Consider the following 19441-nt stretch of genomic DNA (forward strand, 5'->3'; position numbering starts at 1 on the left):
CTCTACTAGAAAATTTAGACACAGCTCCAAGCAAACATTAGTCTTTGTTTCCGTTAAGAAAAGCAAAGCAATGTACCCTACAGTGCTAGTAGGAAGAGGTATGTCTTGGCTCCTGATATCCAGGAAACGTTTCCAGCATCTTTTTTTTTTTTAATTTCTATTTATTTATTTATTTTATTTATTTATGGCTGTGTTGGGTCTTTGTTTCTGTACGAGGGCTTTCTCCAGTTGCGGCAAGCGGGGGCCACTCCTCATCGCAGTGCGCCGGCCTCTCACTATCGTGGCCTCTCTTGTTGCGGAGCACAGGCTCCAGACGCGCAGGCTCAGTAATTGTGGCTCATGGGCCTAGTTGCTCTGCGGCATGTGGGATCCTCCTAGACCAGGCCTTGAACCCGTGTCCCCTGCATTGGCAGGCAGATTCTCAACCACTGTGCCACCAGGGAAGCCCTTCCAGCATCTTTTGAAAGTAGAAATTGAATTCGTTATTTGCCCTAGATAGTGTTTCTCCTGAATTGAAAAAAAAAGAATCTGAATTATCACCTCTAAGGCCCTACCTAATCTTCCCCCACTCCACCTCCATCATTACTTCACCCTCTACTCTTGTTCCCCTTGTTTACTCAGCTTCAGCACCCCAACCTCATCTTCACTGTTACTCAAATACACCGGTTCATACTCCTGCTCAGGTCTTTTTCGCTTGCTGTTCCCTCCACCAGGTATAATTTTCCCCTAACTATCCACATGGCTTATTTCTCATTTTGTCAGGTCTTTGTGCAAAAGTCACCTTCTTAGTGAGGCCTTCGTGGTCCCATTATGTAAACTGCAATCCCTTTCCCAACACTTCCCAGCTTTATTTTTCTCCTTAGCATTTGGCCAGTGTTTAACATGCTATTTACCTTGTTTATAATCTACCTCCCTTTGAATAAATGGGCTCCAAAAAGGCAGGAATTTTGCCTCTTTTGTTCATTGCTGTATCCTCAGGAGCCAGAATAGAGTTGGGCACATAGCATGTGCTCAATAACTATTTGCTGAATGAATGAATAAATATCATAGCCAGCCACAGCTGGAGAGGCCACGATGGAAGCACTTCCAGCTTGGTGTGAAATCATCTGGAAATAACAGTTTCAAGAACCCTGAACACCTCCTTGAAAAAGGACCACTGGCCTCCTCACTGTTCTTGAAACATACCAGAAGGTAAAATTTTTTTGAAACCCCCTAGGATGTCAATACATTTATGTCCAATTTGCACCACTAAACAAAGTCATTATTAGGAAGAATAATAAATAATGAGAACATGAATATTTGCCCAGCCAGTTTAAAATAAAACTATATCACACAGCCCTCAAATTTTGACTGGCATGAAATACAAATCACCCAGTGAGCTCAACTCTCATAAGATCCCAGTGAGCTCCAGACACCAGGGCTGGCATTCTTTATGAGCAATCCCAGGCAGAAAAAGCATGTTACAGTGAAGCATTAAATTAGCCATAAAGCACAACCACAGGCAAAGATAGTTACGGCACCTCTCAGTGAAATAAAACTATGCAGTTATCATGAGCACAGCCCTTCATCAAGAATGACAATCATTCTTATAAACATTTTATTTACACTGTTAAGAGCAAACACATCAATGGAAAACATAAATATATATGACTTTAAAATTGACTCATATCAAATAAAAAGGTGACGTTCAATATTCAATGTCCATTGAGGGCTGTGGTCTCCTCCATGGCTAGTTTAAGAATCACAGCATGAGGTTACAAGGCCCTTACACTTAAAAAAGTGCAAACACAATGATATTTCCAGCCATCAGTTATCTTTCCTCTGAATTAGAAAAAGTAGGGCAGAATATAATCAATCCACTAGGTTGTCCCCAAAATAACTGCTCCATTTATTGGCTTCTAAAGCCACTTATGGGGCATAAATTCCATTTATAGAGACGAATTCTTTCTCACACAGTTAAGTATAAAGTTTCTCAGTAAATATCCTGAGAAGGGTAACATGTTAACTTAAATTCACAAAAGTAATGCCTGGTATCAAATCTTTTCCTTAGAACGTGTTTTGATAGTAAAGATAGTACAAGGTGTTCTTCATTCTCTCTTCTTCCTTTCACTCTCTTTTAATGTCTTGTTGTTAGAAAAATAAGAATACAGGTTGTTCTTTTTTTTAATATAAATTTATTTGTTTATTTTTGGCTGCGTTGGGTCTTCGTTGCTGCACACTGGCTTTCTCTAGTTGCGGAGAGCGGGGGCTACTCTTTGTTGCGGTGCACGGGTTTCTCATTGCAGTGGTTTCTCTTGTTGCGGAGCATGGGCTCTAGGCACATGGGCTTCAGTAGTTGTGGCTCATGGGTTCCAGAGCGCAGGCTCAGTAGTTGGGGCGCACGGGCTTAGCTGCTCTACAGCATGTGGGATCTTCCTGGACCAGGGCTCGAACCCATGTCCCCTGCATTGGCAGGTGGATTCTTAACCACTGCACCACTAGGGAAGCCCAATAATACACGTTATTCTGTTGCCAAAAGAAGTTGAAAAATAAAATCAACCACTGTGAACATTTCAGACATGTGATCCTGGCTATTGGTGGAAGAGAAATGATAAAAGATAAGAAACAGGAGAAAAGTCACACAAAGTAATGAATGTGAGATTATTTTATAAAGTACAAATGCAAATTTAAGGGAATATTATTTAAGAAGAGACTTGGAAAGCTGAAGATAAACTTCATTAATAACTTCACTTATTCTCAATATATATTTGTTCCTTTGTCTGTGTGCCTTAAAACTCTTGAGTTCCTTTATGGTGAGTAGACTGTATCTGAAGTGATTAATTGGCTTTTCAGACATACTTTCAGCTCTGCTAGCTCTAAAGGTGTTTTTCCTTGAAAAGATGTACAAACAAGCTGGCCACATAGAAGAAGCACTCTGTTCTTCAAAACACCCACTGCAGTGTGAAGGACTGAGTCATCTAAGATGCTTACTAAAATGGAAGGAGTTCACATTTTCTCTCACCTCTTTCTGTGTCCTCCTCTATTGTTTGAGATCATCCACTGTGTCGTTCCTAAATCATTTTACGGCTCCAGTGCGGCGGTGTAGGAAGAACAGCATGCGAGTCTGGGTCCCAGCCTTACCCCTGTGTAATGGTGCCACCAAAGTTATTTGTCCTTCCCTGGCCTCAGTGTCTCATCTGTAAAGTAAAAGTTTTTCTTCTCACCACCTATCAGAAAGAAAAATTACCAATTGTTCTGTAGTCACTGCTTATTTGGAATAGGAAACTTTCAGCTATATAGGAATGGGGCTGGGATTTTAAGAAACCATTTTTCAAAAACTTGTCTCATTTTAAATTTTCCTAAGGCAACTGTAAGAAGCAAAACAATACAAGAAACCTGTACATGTAGAACAAAAATGAGCCTGTCCCCATTTGTATGGTTTAAGTGATCTATTCAGAGAACTGGAGTATAAACTACTAAGGGTTATCACTTTATTATTCTTTAATAGGATACTGTGACACAAATTAAGAAACCGACTGAGATGAAATAATACTTGGCTAATTAAAAAAAACCAATGTCGTTAGCTTTAAATCAGTGCCAACAAAATGCACAGGACATTGGATGCTTTTTAACTGGGGGCTGAGGAATGAGACTGCAACTATGAGGCATTCAGGGAAGATAGAGTTTTTGGTGCACACCTCTGGCTGTCTTCCTCAAAAGGAAGCTTTTGTATAACACGAAAACCAGAAGAGTAAACCTGGTGGGGCCCAGAGAGGTCTCCTGGGGCCAAAGGTAGTCGGCTGTAATCTGTAGGGTAGAGCAACCATGGGAATTAGTGACAGAGAGGGAGGAGAAAAGTGGTGAAGGAGAAAAAAAGGATTCTTGTGGTTCCTTTGGGCATTCAGGTCGTAGAAGCCTATGAGTCCCGACAGACAGGAGCTGCGTGTGTACCTGCGGCTGCTTGTGTATTGCTCTGGGAAGCTAAGCCCAGTGGGCCTGAAGGACGCCTGCAACGGTGGGTGCAACTGCTCTTGGGCTCAGGTTGTGGAGGTGTTACAGAATTAACTCATATGAACACCCACTTGGGTCCTAGCCTGGCCAAGGCCCCCTGCCTTGGCTGGAAGGGTTCTGTGTCGTTTGGGGTTCACACAGCCAAAAACAAAACCAAAGCTGAGATAGAAGGAACACACGCTTTATTCAATGGCCAGAGAACGGAGGAGCAGGAAATTAATTCACAAATCAACTTCTGGTCTTGATAGTGAGAGGGATTTACTTTTAAGGAGTAAAGACAATGCAGGAAAGAGTGAGACTAATGATGCGGAGGCATATATATGAGTTTTCTGGGAAAGAGGCAGGGTTTGCCTGGAAATGGGATGCCACCCCTTTTCTATCCTTTTTTGGTCTGTGACTTCTGGCCATTGGTAGATACATAATTTCATACGAAAATGTAGTAATATCAGCATAGAATGAGGCTCAAGGTGTGTTGGAGGTCAGATTCACTGCCATCTTGGTTTCAGCTAGGTCTATCCGGTTTTTGTTTTCCTCTTCCCATAGCTTCTTGTCTTTGTGTACAGACCCTGTGACTTAAAGGTATATGTTAGCTCCTATTCAAGGGAGGGGTTGGCGGGTTTTGAGCAAGGATCTGGTGGCAACTGATAACAGAAAGGGCTGAAATTCACCTTTTCTCCACATAAACTCCTCACTCAGATGTCGTTTTCCGGGCTCTAGAGACCCTGCCAGCCTAAACTACTTTCAGATAGGCAATGAAAATTAAAACCCACTGAAGAAAGCAAAATTTAATGGAGGAAAACTGTTAACCGTTTGAATGTTTGTGTCCCCCTCCAAAATTCATATGTTGGATATTAACCCTCAAAGGTGATGGTATAAGGAGGTGGGGCCTTTGGGAGGTGCTTAGGTCATCAGAGTGGAACCTTCATGAATGGGATTAGTGCTCTTATAAAAGGGATTTCAGAGAGATCCCTAGCCCCTTCTACCATGTGAGGACACAGAGAGAAGGTGCTAGCTATGAACCCAGAAGAGGGCCCTTACCAGCTGGTGTCTTGATCTCGAATTTCCAGCCTCCAGAACTGTGAGAAATAAGTTTCTGCTGTTTATAAGCTACCCAGCCTGTGGTGTTTTGTCTTAGCAGCCTGAACAGGCTAAAGCGAAGACCAAGCTAAACATCTAGAAGAGGTGGATCCCTCTGAAGAAGAATTGATAGGAAAGACATTTGAGGACTTTCATTAAAAACAAAAAATAAATAAGAACACTCAAAAGGATAATTTAGAACACTCGAAGATTTTCTAAAAATTAAAATTGTGATTTTTAAACTTTCAAAGTAAGTGGATAAACAAGAGGACATTTACTGGTAAGAACCAAATTTGTATTCAGAAAAACAAAGTGGGAAAAAAAACTCCCTATATATAATAAGCACAAAAATATGTAAATTAGGAGGGAAAAATACATGACACTGGAAGGTCAGATGAAATAGTAACAGAAGATCCAGAGGAGGAAAGAGAATAGATGGGGAAGAAATAATTAAGCAAATAAGCAGATAAACAGTCCAGAACCTGAGAGGACTTAGTGATTGAGGCTATGTGTCCCCTCTCCATCATGAAGAAGGATTTCAGCGTGGAGGTGTTGCTTCCAGCTAGGATGGAGTGAGCAAACCACCCTCTCCCTCCCGGTGATTACAGCCAAAAACCCTGAATAGGAGGCATAAAGCAACTATGTGAGGATTCTGAAAAGTAAATAAGAACAAGCAGATGAGGGAGAAAAATCAAAATACAAAGAATGCCATTATAACAGAGATTTTTCTGGACTTTTTTTCCCTCCTATGCCTCCAGGCATAGACTCTAGAGCAGCCAGAATTCTGGAACTACAGAGGGCGTGAATAGAAAAACAACTCCCAGAGAAACTTTTCCTGGCCCAAGGAGTTCGAAGTAGGTTGAGCAGGGTTCATTGCAAGACAGAGACTCCAGGCGCTTCCCTGGGTTGGCCCCCTACATTTTTATTATCCAATCTCTGCTTGAGGCGAGCCTCAGTCATGAAGCTACTTGCAGCAGTTGCTGCCACACAAATACCTAAATATCTGAGAGCAAATTCTGAGAAGAACTGAGAAAAGGAGTCGCTGCTATTCAGAGCATGTGGGGGAGGAAATGCTCATTATTTTTCTCACCCCCTTTTCTCTAATAGCTTCACATGAAGGCAGAGCCAGTCACAGGAAATGCCTGACAGCCCATGTGGCTAAATCCCCAGCTTTTTAGCCAGAGGACCAGAAAAAGGGGCTGTTGAGAGTTCAGGTATATGGGGAATCATGGTGAGAAGAGAAGCAGAGAAGGAAAACCCCTAACGTGTTATAAGGTCCTAGGCTCACCCCAGAGCTAACATTTGGAAAACTGACCTATTTCAGCACTAAAAAGTATAAAGACCAGATAGTTTTACAGCTGAATTCTAATTTTTAAAGAACTGATATGAAAAAGAAAATAAACGTATTAAGATTGAAAAGAGAGAAAATGTGTCTTAGTAGGAAATCAAGAAATTTGACAAATTATTAGAATTAACAAGGAAGTTCAACAAAGATTCTGGATATAAAATCAATAAAAAATACCAGCTGCAGTCCTATACCCTAACAAAGAGCTGGAAAATGTAATTTCTAAAACACATAGAATTTGTAACAAATGGCAACAAATGTTATTTACTTATTAATTCATGCATTCATTTATTCAAAGAATGGAATTAATAAAAGACATTTATGAAGAAATTTTTTAAACTTTTTAAAAGATAATATAAAAAACCCTTATAATTTGAAGGGCGTATAATGTTTGGGAAGATTCACTATGATAAAGACATTGGTTCTTCCTCATTTAATGTATACATTCAAATCAGATTAATTCTAATCAAATCCCCTCTGGGTTTTTTCATGGAATTTAACAATCTGATTCTAAAATATTTATGGAAGAGTAAAGAGCCAAGTATAGACCACACAGATTTGAAGAATAAGGTAGAATACTTGCTTACCAGATATCAAAATTCATTATAAAGAAACAGTGATTTTAAAAGTATGGTAACAGTGCAGAGATAAGTTAGTGAAACTAAACAAAAGTTCAAAAAACAGGCCTACACATATATGGAAACTTGATATGTTTATATGTGTCAAAGAATTATAAATCAATTGGGGAAGAATGATCCAGTCAATAATGGTACCAAAACAAAAGGTTTGTTTCTAAACAATAATAACAACAACATTTTTATTATTACCTCAACCACACACTAAGTGAATTAATGATTTAATTGTGAAAAGCAAAACTTTAACAATTTTAAAGAACATATAGATTATTACCTCAGAGTTTGAAACAAGACAAAAATTTTAAACAACAAAGAAAAAAATACTATATTGACCACATTAAAACCACAACTTCTACAAAGCAAAAGCCACCATCAATAAAATGAAAAGACAAGTCGCAACCAGCAGAAGATGTTTGCATTGTACACAATCAACAAAAATTATTATCCAGAATAAAAAATAGCTTCTTCAAATCAAAGAGCAAAAGGAGAAGCACACAATGGAAAAAGTAGATATGAATGGAAAACTCACAGGAGGGGAAATCTGAACAGAACCTCCCCAGGAGTCAGGGAAATGCAATTTAAAACTTCAATGGAATATTATTTCTGACTGATAAAAATTAAAAGAGCCAAACATACCAGATATGGAGCAACGGGGACCCTCATATAACTGCTGTACCACTGGTGGGGATGTATATTTTAAAATCAATTTCTATAGCAATTTAGCAATTTCTAGTAAAGTAGAAGAGGTACACCCTACAGCTTAGCAGTTCTACTCTCTATAATATACCCTAAAAAAATGCTCACACTTATGCAAAAAAAAAAAAAAAAGGCATGAGCAATAATGTACTTTACAGCATTATTTGTAATGGTGAAAAATTGGGCACCACATAAACATCCTTCAAGAGGACATTAAAAACCCTGGGAATGATGTCATAAAATGACAAAATAAGAATTTTCTACCATCTTTCTCCAAACCAGTTTTGACAATCACCTACAGACAAGAGGGACTTTGTGGAAGTCTAGCCATCTAGCAGGAAAACTCCCAGCACACCATTGGAGCAAAAAACAAACAAACAAACAAACAATCTGAGGTTGAATACATTGAAGAGGGTAAGGCGAACAGTTTCACTTTACCCGCATCACCCCTTCCTGTGGACAGCACAGCTCAATGCCAGGAGAGATCTTCTCAGCCCATGATTTCTCCCATAAGGAAAGTGAAAAAGTGTGAGCGAGCACCTGGCTTCTTCAGCTGTGCGGAAAGCTGCCCATGAGGCCCATTTCTCTCTCGCCCCATCCAGAATACCGGGTTGTGTACTGCGTGGCTAGGGGACAGTAAGTGGCTGGTAGAACAGTAGCCAGAACTGAGAACAGGACGTATCAAGCAGACGCAGATCCTACGAACCACTTTGTGGGCTCCATCAGGAAGCCCACCCATGGACCCCTGGAGACACCAGCCTGGAGATCCCCCCTACCTCGCCCATGGGTACCCCCATACCTCTGCGTCCCTCACCCACACACACCCCCAACCGGTGGGCAGCTCCCTGTGCTCACCCCTCAGGACAGCGAGAATGAGCCTTTGCAGACAGCTAGTGAGAACTAGCAGAAACCAGACCAACTCAGCAGATGCAGAGAGAGTACACAGCCCTGTAAGTACGGCATCGGCGTCGGGAAAGCAAATGGGGAGCTGTCAGCACCCGACCTCGCTTTGCAGGCATATAATCTTTTTTTTTTTCCTTTTTGTATAATTATGACTATGTTTTTTTTTTTTAACATCTTTATTGGAGTATAATTGCTTTACAATGGTGTGTTAGTTTCTGCTTTATAACAAAGTGAATCAGTTATACATATACATATGTTCCCATATCTCTTCCCTCTTGCGTCTCCCTCCCTCCCACCCTCCCTATCCCACCCCTCTAGGTGGTCACAAACCACTGAGCTGATCTCCCTGTGCTATGCGGCTGCTTCCCACTAGCTATCTATTTTACGTTTGGTAGTGTATATATGTCCATGCCACTCTCTCACTTTGTCCCAGCTTACCCTTCCTCCTCCCCATATCCTCAAGTCCATTCTCTAGTAGGTCTGTGTCTTTGTTCCCGTGTTATCCCTAGGTTCTTCATGACCTTTTTTTTTTTCTTAGATTCCTTATATATGTGTTAGCATACAGTATTTGTTTTTCTCTTTCTGACTTACTTCAGTCTGTATGACAGACTCTAGGTCCATCCACCTCACTACAAATAACTCAATTTCGTTTCTTTTTATGGCTGAGTAATATTCCATCGTATATATGTGCCACATCTTCTTTATCCATTCATCTGTTGATGGACACTTAGGTTGCTTCCATGTCCTGGCTATTGTAAATAGAGCTGCAATGAACATTTTAGTACATGACTCTTTTTGAATTATGGTTTTCTCAGGGTATATGCCCAGTAGTGGGCTTGCTAGGTTGTATGGTAATTCTATTTTTAGTTTTTTAAGGAACCTCCATACTGTTCTCCATGGTGGCTGTATCAATTTACATTCCCACCAACAGTGCAGGAGTGTTCCCTTAATCTTGAGGATTTCCTCTCAAGGGGGTGTAAGAAGTGTGGAACAGGCATATCCATAGAAAAGACCTGAGAAAGCTTCAGAATCCCTAACAAGGCTGAAAATGTACACTTTCTTATCTCTTTCAGATAGATGTGGCCAAGTGACTAAGATCTGGTCAGTAAAATGTAATTGGAAATTGTTGAGTAGGACTTTTATAGATTTCTTTAAGTGGGGACAGATAGCTGAGGGTGATACCTTTTGCCCCATACTCTCTTATGGGGAGTATGAACCATCAGGAAGTCATGGAGCTACCATATTAGCTTTGGAGTATCTACTCTGGAATTCTTTTAGGTGAGAGAGCAGATCTGTATATGGGAGAACTAATCAAAACTAGATGTCAGGGAAATGAAAATTCAAGGAACGAGATACATTTTTTACCCTTCCTCACCCCAGGATTAGCCCAAATTAAAGCCTCTAAAATCATTTCGTGTTGTTGAGGCAATGGATATTCTCAAAATTGCTGGTGGAGGTGAAATGCTACATCCCTTTTTTTTTGTTGAAATGTAATCTTGAGAAATCCATTAAAATTTAACATGCATAACTCTTTGATCAAGCCTGCCCACTTCTAGGAATGTCTATTACTTAAAACATCAGTATAAGGATATGTTTTAGAAGATCATACATGTCAATTGCAGTGTTATAGTGGCAAAAACTAGAAATAATGTAAATGTTAATAGGGAAATGGTTAAATAAATTTCAGGACCTTCATATTATATAATACCATGCAACAACTAAATAGTGTATTAGACTGGGGAAAAAGGTCAGGCTTCACAGTAAGATATATAGACTATTCCCACTGTGTTTTAAAAAAAGGAAGAAAGAAAAATCACCTCATATTATATACGTATTTGGGAAAGATGAGGAAGGACACAAATCTTGTTGTTTGCAGCAAAGACTTCAAAGTAGTGTAGCTAGAGATAGGATATAAGACATGAAAGTTGACTTTTTATTTATACATCGTTGAATTGTTTTTACTTCTCTCAGTGAACATAAGTTACTTTTAAGATCTAAAAATTAATTCTGATTTGACTGCCCATGTTACCAATGCAATGAGGTTTTATCAGATAATTTTGATTTCTCCTAAAGAATAGCTAAACAGATTTCTTCACCATGCATTTGTACCCTAAAACAGGTGTTATGGGTTGAAATGTGGCCCCCCCAAAATATGCTGAAGTCCTAACCCCCAGTACCTCAGAATGCTACCTAATTGGTAATAGGGTCATTGCAGATATAATTGTTAACATGAGATCATACTGGAGTAGATGGGACCCTAATTTAAAGGACCCTCAGAAGGAATTAACCCTGCTGACACCTTGATTTCAAACTTCCAGCCTCCAGAACTGTGAGAAATAAATTTCTGTTGCTTTAAGCTACCTACTTTGTGGTACTTTGTTATTGTCAGCCCTAGGAAACAAATACAATGGTTAAACCTTTCTTCCTGATGGATACAATTACCAGCATATTTAAATGCATATAAGAGGTATAATCAATTTTTTTTGTTTATAATTAAGAAAAGTAAGTTGTTTCTTGTTGGCTTGCTTTGAAAGTTCTTATTAGAAATTGGTACACACAAAAGTCTACAAACAATAAATGCTGGGGAGGGTGTGGAGAAAAGGGAACCCTCCTACATGGTTGGTGGGAATGTAAATTGGTGCAGCCAGTATGGAGAACAGTATGGAAGTTCCTTAAAAAACTAAAAATAGAACTACATATGATCCAGCAATCCTGGGCATATATCTGAAGAAAACCATAATTCAAAAAGATACATGTACCCCAATGTTCATTGCAGCACTGTTTACAATGGCCAAGACATGGAAGCAATCTAAATGTCCATCAACAGAGGAATGGATAAAGAAGATGTGGCACATATATACAATGGAATATTACTCAGCCATTAAAAAGAATGAAATAATGCCACTTGCAACAACGTGAATGGACCTGGAGATCAGCGTACTAAGCGAAGTCAGTCAGACAGAGAAAGACAAATATATGATATGACTTTTATGTGGAATCTAAAAAAAAAGATACAAATGAACTTATTTACAAAACAGAAATAGACTCACAGACTTCGAGAATGAGAATGAACTTATGGTTACCAGGGAGGAAGGGTAGGGGGAAGGGACAGATTGGGAGTTGGGGATTGACATGTACACACAGCTATATTTAAAATAGATAACCAACAAGGACCTACCGTATAGCACAGGGAACTCTGCTCAATATTATGTAACAACCTAAATGGGGAAAGACTTTGAAAAAGAATAGACACATGTATGTATATGTATAGCTGAATCACTTTGCTGTACACCTGAAACTAACACCACATTGTTAATCAACTATGCTCCAATATAAAACAAAAAATTTTTTTAAAAACTATTCATAAGTTTAAAACTGCTTGCCATTCTGAGTAGCATAATGAAATCTCGAGACATCCCACTCCATCCAGCCCAGGATGTGAATCATCCCTTTGTGCAGAGTCTCCCACTCTTTGTAACTTAGTAGCCATCTTGGTTATCAGATCTACTGCCTCGGTATTGATGCTTGTGTTCAAGAAACCCTTATTTTACGTTATACTAGCCCCAAAGCACTAGAGTAGTGATGCTGATATGCTGAAGAGAAGCCATAAATTGCTTCCCTTAAGTGAAAAGTGAAAGTTCTTAATAAGAAAAAATCATATGCTGAGGTTGCTAAGGTCTATGATGAGAAAGAATCTTTTATTTGTGAAATTGTAAAAGAAATGTGTGCTAGTTTGCTGTTACATCTCAAACTGCAAAAGTTATGGCCACAGTGAATGATAAACGCTTAATTAAGATGGAAAATGAATTAATTTTGTACAATAAGATATTTTGAGAAAGACCATATTCACATAACTTTCATTATAGAATATTGTTATAATTGTTCTATTTTATTATCAATTATTATTAATCTTGTACTGTGCCTAATTTATAAATTAAAGTTTATCATAAGATGTATGTATAGGAAAAAATATAGTATGTAAGGTTTGGTACCATCAGCAGTTGCATGTATCCACTGGCAGTCTAGGAACATCTGCAGCTAAGGGGGATGACTGTAGTAAGAGGGGGGAGAAAAGCCATATTAGGGGGTAGAGGTGGGGTTTTTAGGGAAGGTTTTCTCCCCTGAAGAAAGTAACATCCAGCCTGCAACTCAAAAATAGAATTGATGAGCAAGTGAATGGAGACACATTGAGAGCAAGTATATTCTGGGGGCAGGGTTGATATATGCAACTCCTAGACCTTACAGAGCGTAACCATTTCACAGTGTAGTGGGAATATAGAATGTGCTGGAAGAAACGGTGAGTTAAAGCTAGAGAGTAAGCAGAACTCGTAAACTGTGTTAAAGATTTTAGACTTTATCCTGAGGGCAGCTTAAAGCTTTAAAGGATCTTAAACATGACAGTGACATAGTCATATTTTGCTTTTAGAAAATGACCCTTTCAACAGTGTTAAGATGGATTAGAGGGAACAGGATGGTGAACAGTAATCAAGCAAAAAGAGGATGAGGCTGAAATGAGGAAGTAGGAGTGAGGACAGAAAAGACTGGAGATAGGTTTGGAAAATATAATTGATTTGATAATTGATTGAATGGGTTCTGGATTGGGCATCAGCATGGAGAGTGAAATCATTCACTGAGATGAGGAATACAGAAGACAGTTTGCCTAGGAGATAATATATTCCATTTTGGGTGTGGTGGAACTATGGAAAACACATAGAGGTTCCTCAAAAAACTAAAGATAGAACTACCATATGACCCAGCAATTCCACTTCTGGGTATCTGTCTGAAGAAAATGAAAACAGTAATTTGAAAAGGTGTATGCACCCCTTTTTCATTGCAGCATTATTCACAATAGCCAAGATATGGAAATGACCTAAGCGTTCGTCTGTGGATTAATGGATAAAGAAGATGTGGTACATACACACACAATGGCATACTGCTCAGCCATTTTAAAAAAATGAAATTGTGCCATTTGCAACAACATGGATGGACCTAGAGGGTATTATGCTAAATGAAATAAGACAAAGAAAGACAAATACTGTATGATTTCACTTATATGTGCAATCTAAAAAGCAAGACAAATGAATAAACAAAATAAAACAAAACTCATAGATACAAAGAATAGAATGGTGGTTGCCAGAGGGGAGGCATGTTGGAGGGGTAAGCAAAATGGGTGAAGGGGGTCAAGAGGTACAAGCTTCCAGTCATAAAACGAATAAGTCAGGGGTATGTAATATATAGCATAGCGACTATAGTCAATAACACTGTATTGCATATTTTGTAACTTTGTATGGCGACAGAGGGTAACTAGACTTATTGTGATGATCACTTTGCAGTACATACAGATACCAAATATATACAAATACCAAATCATGATATGGTATACCTGAAACTAATATAATGTTATATGTTAATTACACCTCAATTAAAAGAAATAAAAATATATCAAGTGTCAAAAACGATGTGTTTATAAATGTATGGCATTTATAAGTTTGTTAGATACTTAACTCGTATTTGCCAAACAATGAAAAATTTCTCTATTACAAGTACTGGAACAATGAAGACACCTAGTCAAAGCAGTTCCGTTTTGTGTTGGATTTTTGCATAAAATTTAGTGTACTTTTAAAAAGCTTTCTTTTCTGATTTGATTTTTGGAAAAAAAACAATAGAAACAAACTTCTTTAGAGGTGTGTTTCCTGTCTTGGCCAATGGATAGTGATGCTATAGTGCTGTTATCAGCTAGTAATGCCTCGGGCATTCACCTGGATCCGTACTACCTGTGGCGAGGCCCCACAGATATTTCCACCTCTGGAGCTAATGTTGTGGCTGGACCAGCCCTTCTGGTTCTTATTATGATTGCAAGATAGACCTCAGCAACAACCACCAGGAAACTTTGAGAAAAGTTGTATTACTCACAGGTACTAGAAGACACATAACACAACCAAGGGCCACACAGTGAGATCGAGGGGAGAGAGAGAGGGGAGTGTGTGGACCTGGGGCTCTGCCTTTATTGGGGTACAAGGTTGGGGTGCCTAGGGTTTTGTGGGTTCATTCTTTATTGGTAAATTTAAAACATGAGTGAGAATTAGGGCATGTGGAGGGAAAAGTGGCGTCCCTTAAGTGGTCAGTTATCTAGGTTACTCAGAGCTTTCTAAACGGGCAACTTCATGGGTGGAGGCAGCCCGGTTTCTTATCTAGTTGTTTTACTGGTAGCTGTGAAATCTAGCTGGCAGTGTTGATTCCAGAGGGATGTCTGAAACAGATGCCTTGACAATCAAAAGCTTCATGTCAGACATTTACCCTACTGGTATTTGTTCAAGAGGAATTTTTTTGTCGGTTTAGTTTTGTTACTTGTTTGTTTGTTTCTTTATCTAAATAGTTCTCATACAATTTAGTATTAGGTAGGTGTAGCTGCAATTGGCCTTATAAAAGTTTGAAAGGCTGATGATTGTAAACATACTTTTATTGGTTTGTTGGTTGGATGGATGGGTGTTTGGGGGCTGGTACGTTGATTTTGCCTGAAATCAGTTTCTGGGTTTATGGGAATACTTTAAATGAGCCAATTTAGTGTGGCATTTAAGGGAAGAATTTCAAGAGCTAACCTAATTGAATGCTAAAAAGGGTCAGGCAAATTATTGCCTGAATGCTGTTATGTGTGAAAAGGTAACTTACCAACAAAAGCACTCCAAAAACAAACAGATAATATTTTTAAGATAAAATTACTTTTATGGATTAATTTTCCAGTATCCCCCTTGGTTTGGTGAAGCAATATACATCTCTTGTTTAATATTTCTAAACCTGGTCTCCTTGAGAATCTTCTCATTAGTTTTCCCATGGAAAGTAGTTCCAGGGAAAGTTCCAGGAAAGAGACAGAAGATTTCACTCAACCATTGGAATCTATTAGGAAAAAATATATATTTTTTTTAACTAAATCTCTTCATTAAGAGCAATTCCAGGGCTTCCCTGGTGGCGCAGTGGTTGAGAATCTGCCTGCCAATGCAGGGGACACGGGTTCGAGCCCTGGTCTGGGAAGATCCCACATGCCGCGGAGCAACTAGGCCCGTGAGCCACAATTACTGAGCCTGCGCATTTGGAGCCTGTGCTCCACAACAGGAGAGGCCGCGATAGTGAGAGGCCCACGCGCCGCGATGAAGAGTGGCCCCCGCTTGCCGCAACTGGAGAAAGCCCTCGCACAGAAACGAAGACCCAACACAGCCAAAAATAAATAAATAAATAAATTCATTAATTAATTAAAAAAAAAAAAAAGAGCAATTCCAAAGACTAAAAGTTACAGTTGTGGAAAGTCTTGCTAACCTTGCCTCTTGAACAAAGTCTTTCTTAGCATGATGGCATATCTAATGTGGTGTCTAACTTCAAAAGTTCTTTGACCACTGTGAAAGGAAAATAAAAGTGGAGTTAATATTGCTAAGAAAGCTTTCTAAAATAGAGCCAGGAGGCCACTGAGGAAGTGTGACTTATACACATCTCAGCCCATACGAAATCTGGAATTTGACTACTTATTTTCTTAATGCAGTCATCCAGAACCTCTGCCCAGTGTTCCAGAAACTCAAGATACTTATTGGACATTTACCCTAACAGCCTATCTACTTATTGGATCCTTACCTTAAATAACTTGTGACGGCCTATCCCTTAAGGACAAATATTTCTTTCCTGCATCAGAGTCAAGCATAATTTTTGCCAGACAACTTTAACAACCTTATGGTTTTTGTTGTTATAAGCCCCTGACTCCTTCTCTTTCGCAGAACACTCTTCTGGTTTTACCCAAATATGTGTCTTATGAATTGCAAGTCTTAAGACCCCAAATAAACCTCTTTGCTTTTTGCAGCCTCGCAAGATTGCAGTAATTGATTACTGTTCAAGGCCGTAAATAGAGTATGAAGTACCCATGTTCCATGCAGTGGAAGGGAAAAAAATGAATGTGCATCCTGCAAATTTTTTTAGCTAAAATGGGAGCACAGAAAATATCTGGACCAGCTGTTTTCTCGGCTCTGCTTGATCAAACACAGCAATTATGTGGAATTGGGGTAATGAGGCTACTGCCAGCCAACTGGTGGACATTTTGTTACATCTAGTTGTAAAAGAAAGTGGAATTATTATACCAAATCACATTCAAGTTAGAATGTGGCATTATTTTTGCTAATTTAATAAATTATTTTAGTCTTTTAGTCTTCCATGATCTTTTTTTTTTTTTTTTTTTTTTTGGCTCCTATGATCTTAATTCTGAGCTACTGTCTACCTTATAAGAATGTCTCGGAAGTTGTATCCACACATACAGGGGACAGAATGTTTTCATCTTTGAAATCTGTATGAAAACAGATAAGACCCAAGAAATGATGTTCAGTTGACTCCCACTGTCACTGATAGGTTGAAAACAGTCATCTTCAACCCTGTAATTTTACCATTTATATTTCACTTGTCAGCATCTGTCAGCGAATATTTCCTTCTCAAGCCAGAGGGATGAAAAACAAAATTCCTTTTAAGAATAAATTGCCCCGGTATTCAGCATCATCACCACCGTAATGTTTGGTTTCTATTTGTCTCTGGTATTTTCATCCTACCATTTAGCTAAAATGTTGGCACCTCTGCACTGCGTAGATGAAGCAATTCCCTAAAGAATTCAGGCAAAAGATCATTTTTGTTTGATTTCATCGGATGAATGCTTTGGGCTATGGATTTTGAGGGTATTACCACAAAACAATTTTCTAAACCATCCTATGTTCTGTTTAAATGTGCTTTAAATGTTATATTCCATGGAAGTTTAAGATCTCTTGAGGAAAGGGAACAATCAAAGCAGTCTAATCCTATACCATTTGATCAAGGGATTAATTACTTGTATTTAAAATTCTCGATAATTGAATGGAAAGGAAAACTTGCAGCCATTTAGAAGTCAACTGGCAGGGAAACCACAGATGGGGAATTTGCAGTGTCAAAGGTTTCATGAGTAGAAACAGCTGCAATGCCTTTTTAATAGAGCTGAATAATACCAGAAAAGTCTCATTCTATGCAATGTGAGGTATTATTCCAAAATTCTGAAATATATTTTATGGTTTGAATATTTGTGCAGAACCACTAATAGTACATTAAATGAATGGAGCCTTAGAAATAACAACATGAATTGTATAATAAAATAGTAATTTCTAATGCTTATATATTACTTATAATTTTTAGGTGCTATTGTTAAGATATATATATAAGATATACATATATATGGGCTTATTTAATTTCCACAACACTCTTATAAAGCAGTTACTAGTATTACATCAGTTTCTTTTCTTTTTCAAGTTGAAGTATAATGTACATAAAGAAAAATGAGTTTAGACAGATGCGTACAAATGCAGAACAATCCATCATCCCAAAAAGTTCCCTTATGCCCTTTCTCAAAAAGTTCTCTTTCCTGAACCATCTCCAAAGACAACCACTGTTCTGATTTCTATCACCATTCTTTAGTTAACCCTGTTCTAGAACTACTTATAAATGGAATCATACAATATGTGTTCTTTTGTGTCTGGCTTCTTTTGCTCAGAATAATATTTTTGAGATTCATCCATTTAGTAGCATATATAAATAGTGAATTATTGTGTGAATATAGTACAATTTGTTCCCATTTACTTATTGATAGACATTTGTGTTATTTCCAGTTTTGAGCTACTATGAATAAAGCTGCTGTCAATACTCTTATACAAATCTTTTTGTGAATATATGATTTCAATTCTCTTGCACTGAAATTAGAATTGTCGGGCTGTAGGTTATGTGTTTGTTTCATTTTATAGGAACTGCCAGACATTTTCCTAAAGTGACTGTATCATTTAACATTCCCACCAATATTGTATTTTGCAGTTGTCCCACATCCTCACCAATATTTGATGTTGTTACCCTTTTAAAATTTATCCATGCTTATGAGTATGCAGTGATATCACATTTTGCTTTTAATTTTTATATCCTGATAAATAATGATATGGAGCATATTTTCATTTGCTTACTGACCATTTGTATTCATCCATTGTGAAGTCCTCGTTGTTTGCCTATTTTTAATTGAGGCTGTTTGTATTATTATTATTGAATTGTAGGAATTATTTTATGTTGTGGATACAAGCCCTTTGTCAGTGATATGTAATGTAAATAATTTCTTCCTGTGTGTGGTTTAGCTATTCACTATCTTAATGGAGTATTTTAATGAGTAGAAGTTTTAAATTTTGATGAGGCCTAATTTGTCATTTTTTTTTTTTTTTCTTTTAGGGTGAATGGGGTTTTCTGTATAAGAAAACTTCCCCTACATCAAGGTAAGGAAGATATTCTCCTATGTTTTTTTCCAGAAACTTTATAGATTTAACTTTTATGTTTTGGTTTATGATTCATCTTGACTTATTTTTTCTTTTTTTAAGTATGCTGTCTGGTAGGTGTCAAAGTTTATTTTTAAATAGAGATTCAGTGGCTCTATTGTCATTTAGCCAAAAAAAAAAAAAAAAATGACTTTCCTTTCCTCTACTGCTTTCATGTCTTTGTCTAAAACTGACAGTTTAGCTGTGGTATAGGTCTATTTCAAGATTTTCTATTCTGTTCATTGATCTATCTGTCTATCTTTAACCATGTTGACATTTTTATTTCAGGACTTTAACGATGTAGTTCCAAATGTCTTCTGGCTTACATTATTTCTGATGAAAAGTACAGATCATTCTTGTTGTTCCCATATATATATAAATTATCTTTGTTTTAGTTAGGTTTTTTTTTTTAAAGATTTTACCCTTTATCTTTGAATTTCGCCAATTTGACCATAATA

This window comes from Balaenoptera ricei, chromosome 3 (assembly GCF_028023285.1).
Source record: "Balaenoptera ricei isolate mBalRic1 chromosome 3, mBalRic1.hap2, whole genome shotgun sequence".
In the NCBI taxonomy this organism is placed as follows: Eukaryota; Metazoa; Chordata; class Mammalia; order Artiodactyla; family Balaenopteridae; genus Balaenoptera; species Balaenoptera ricei.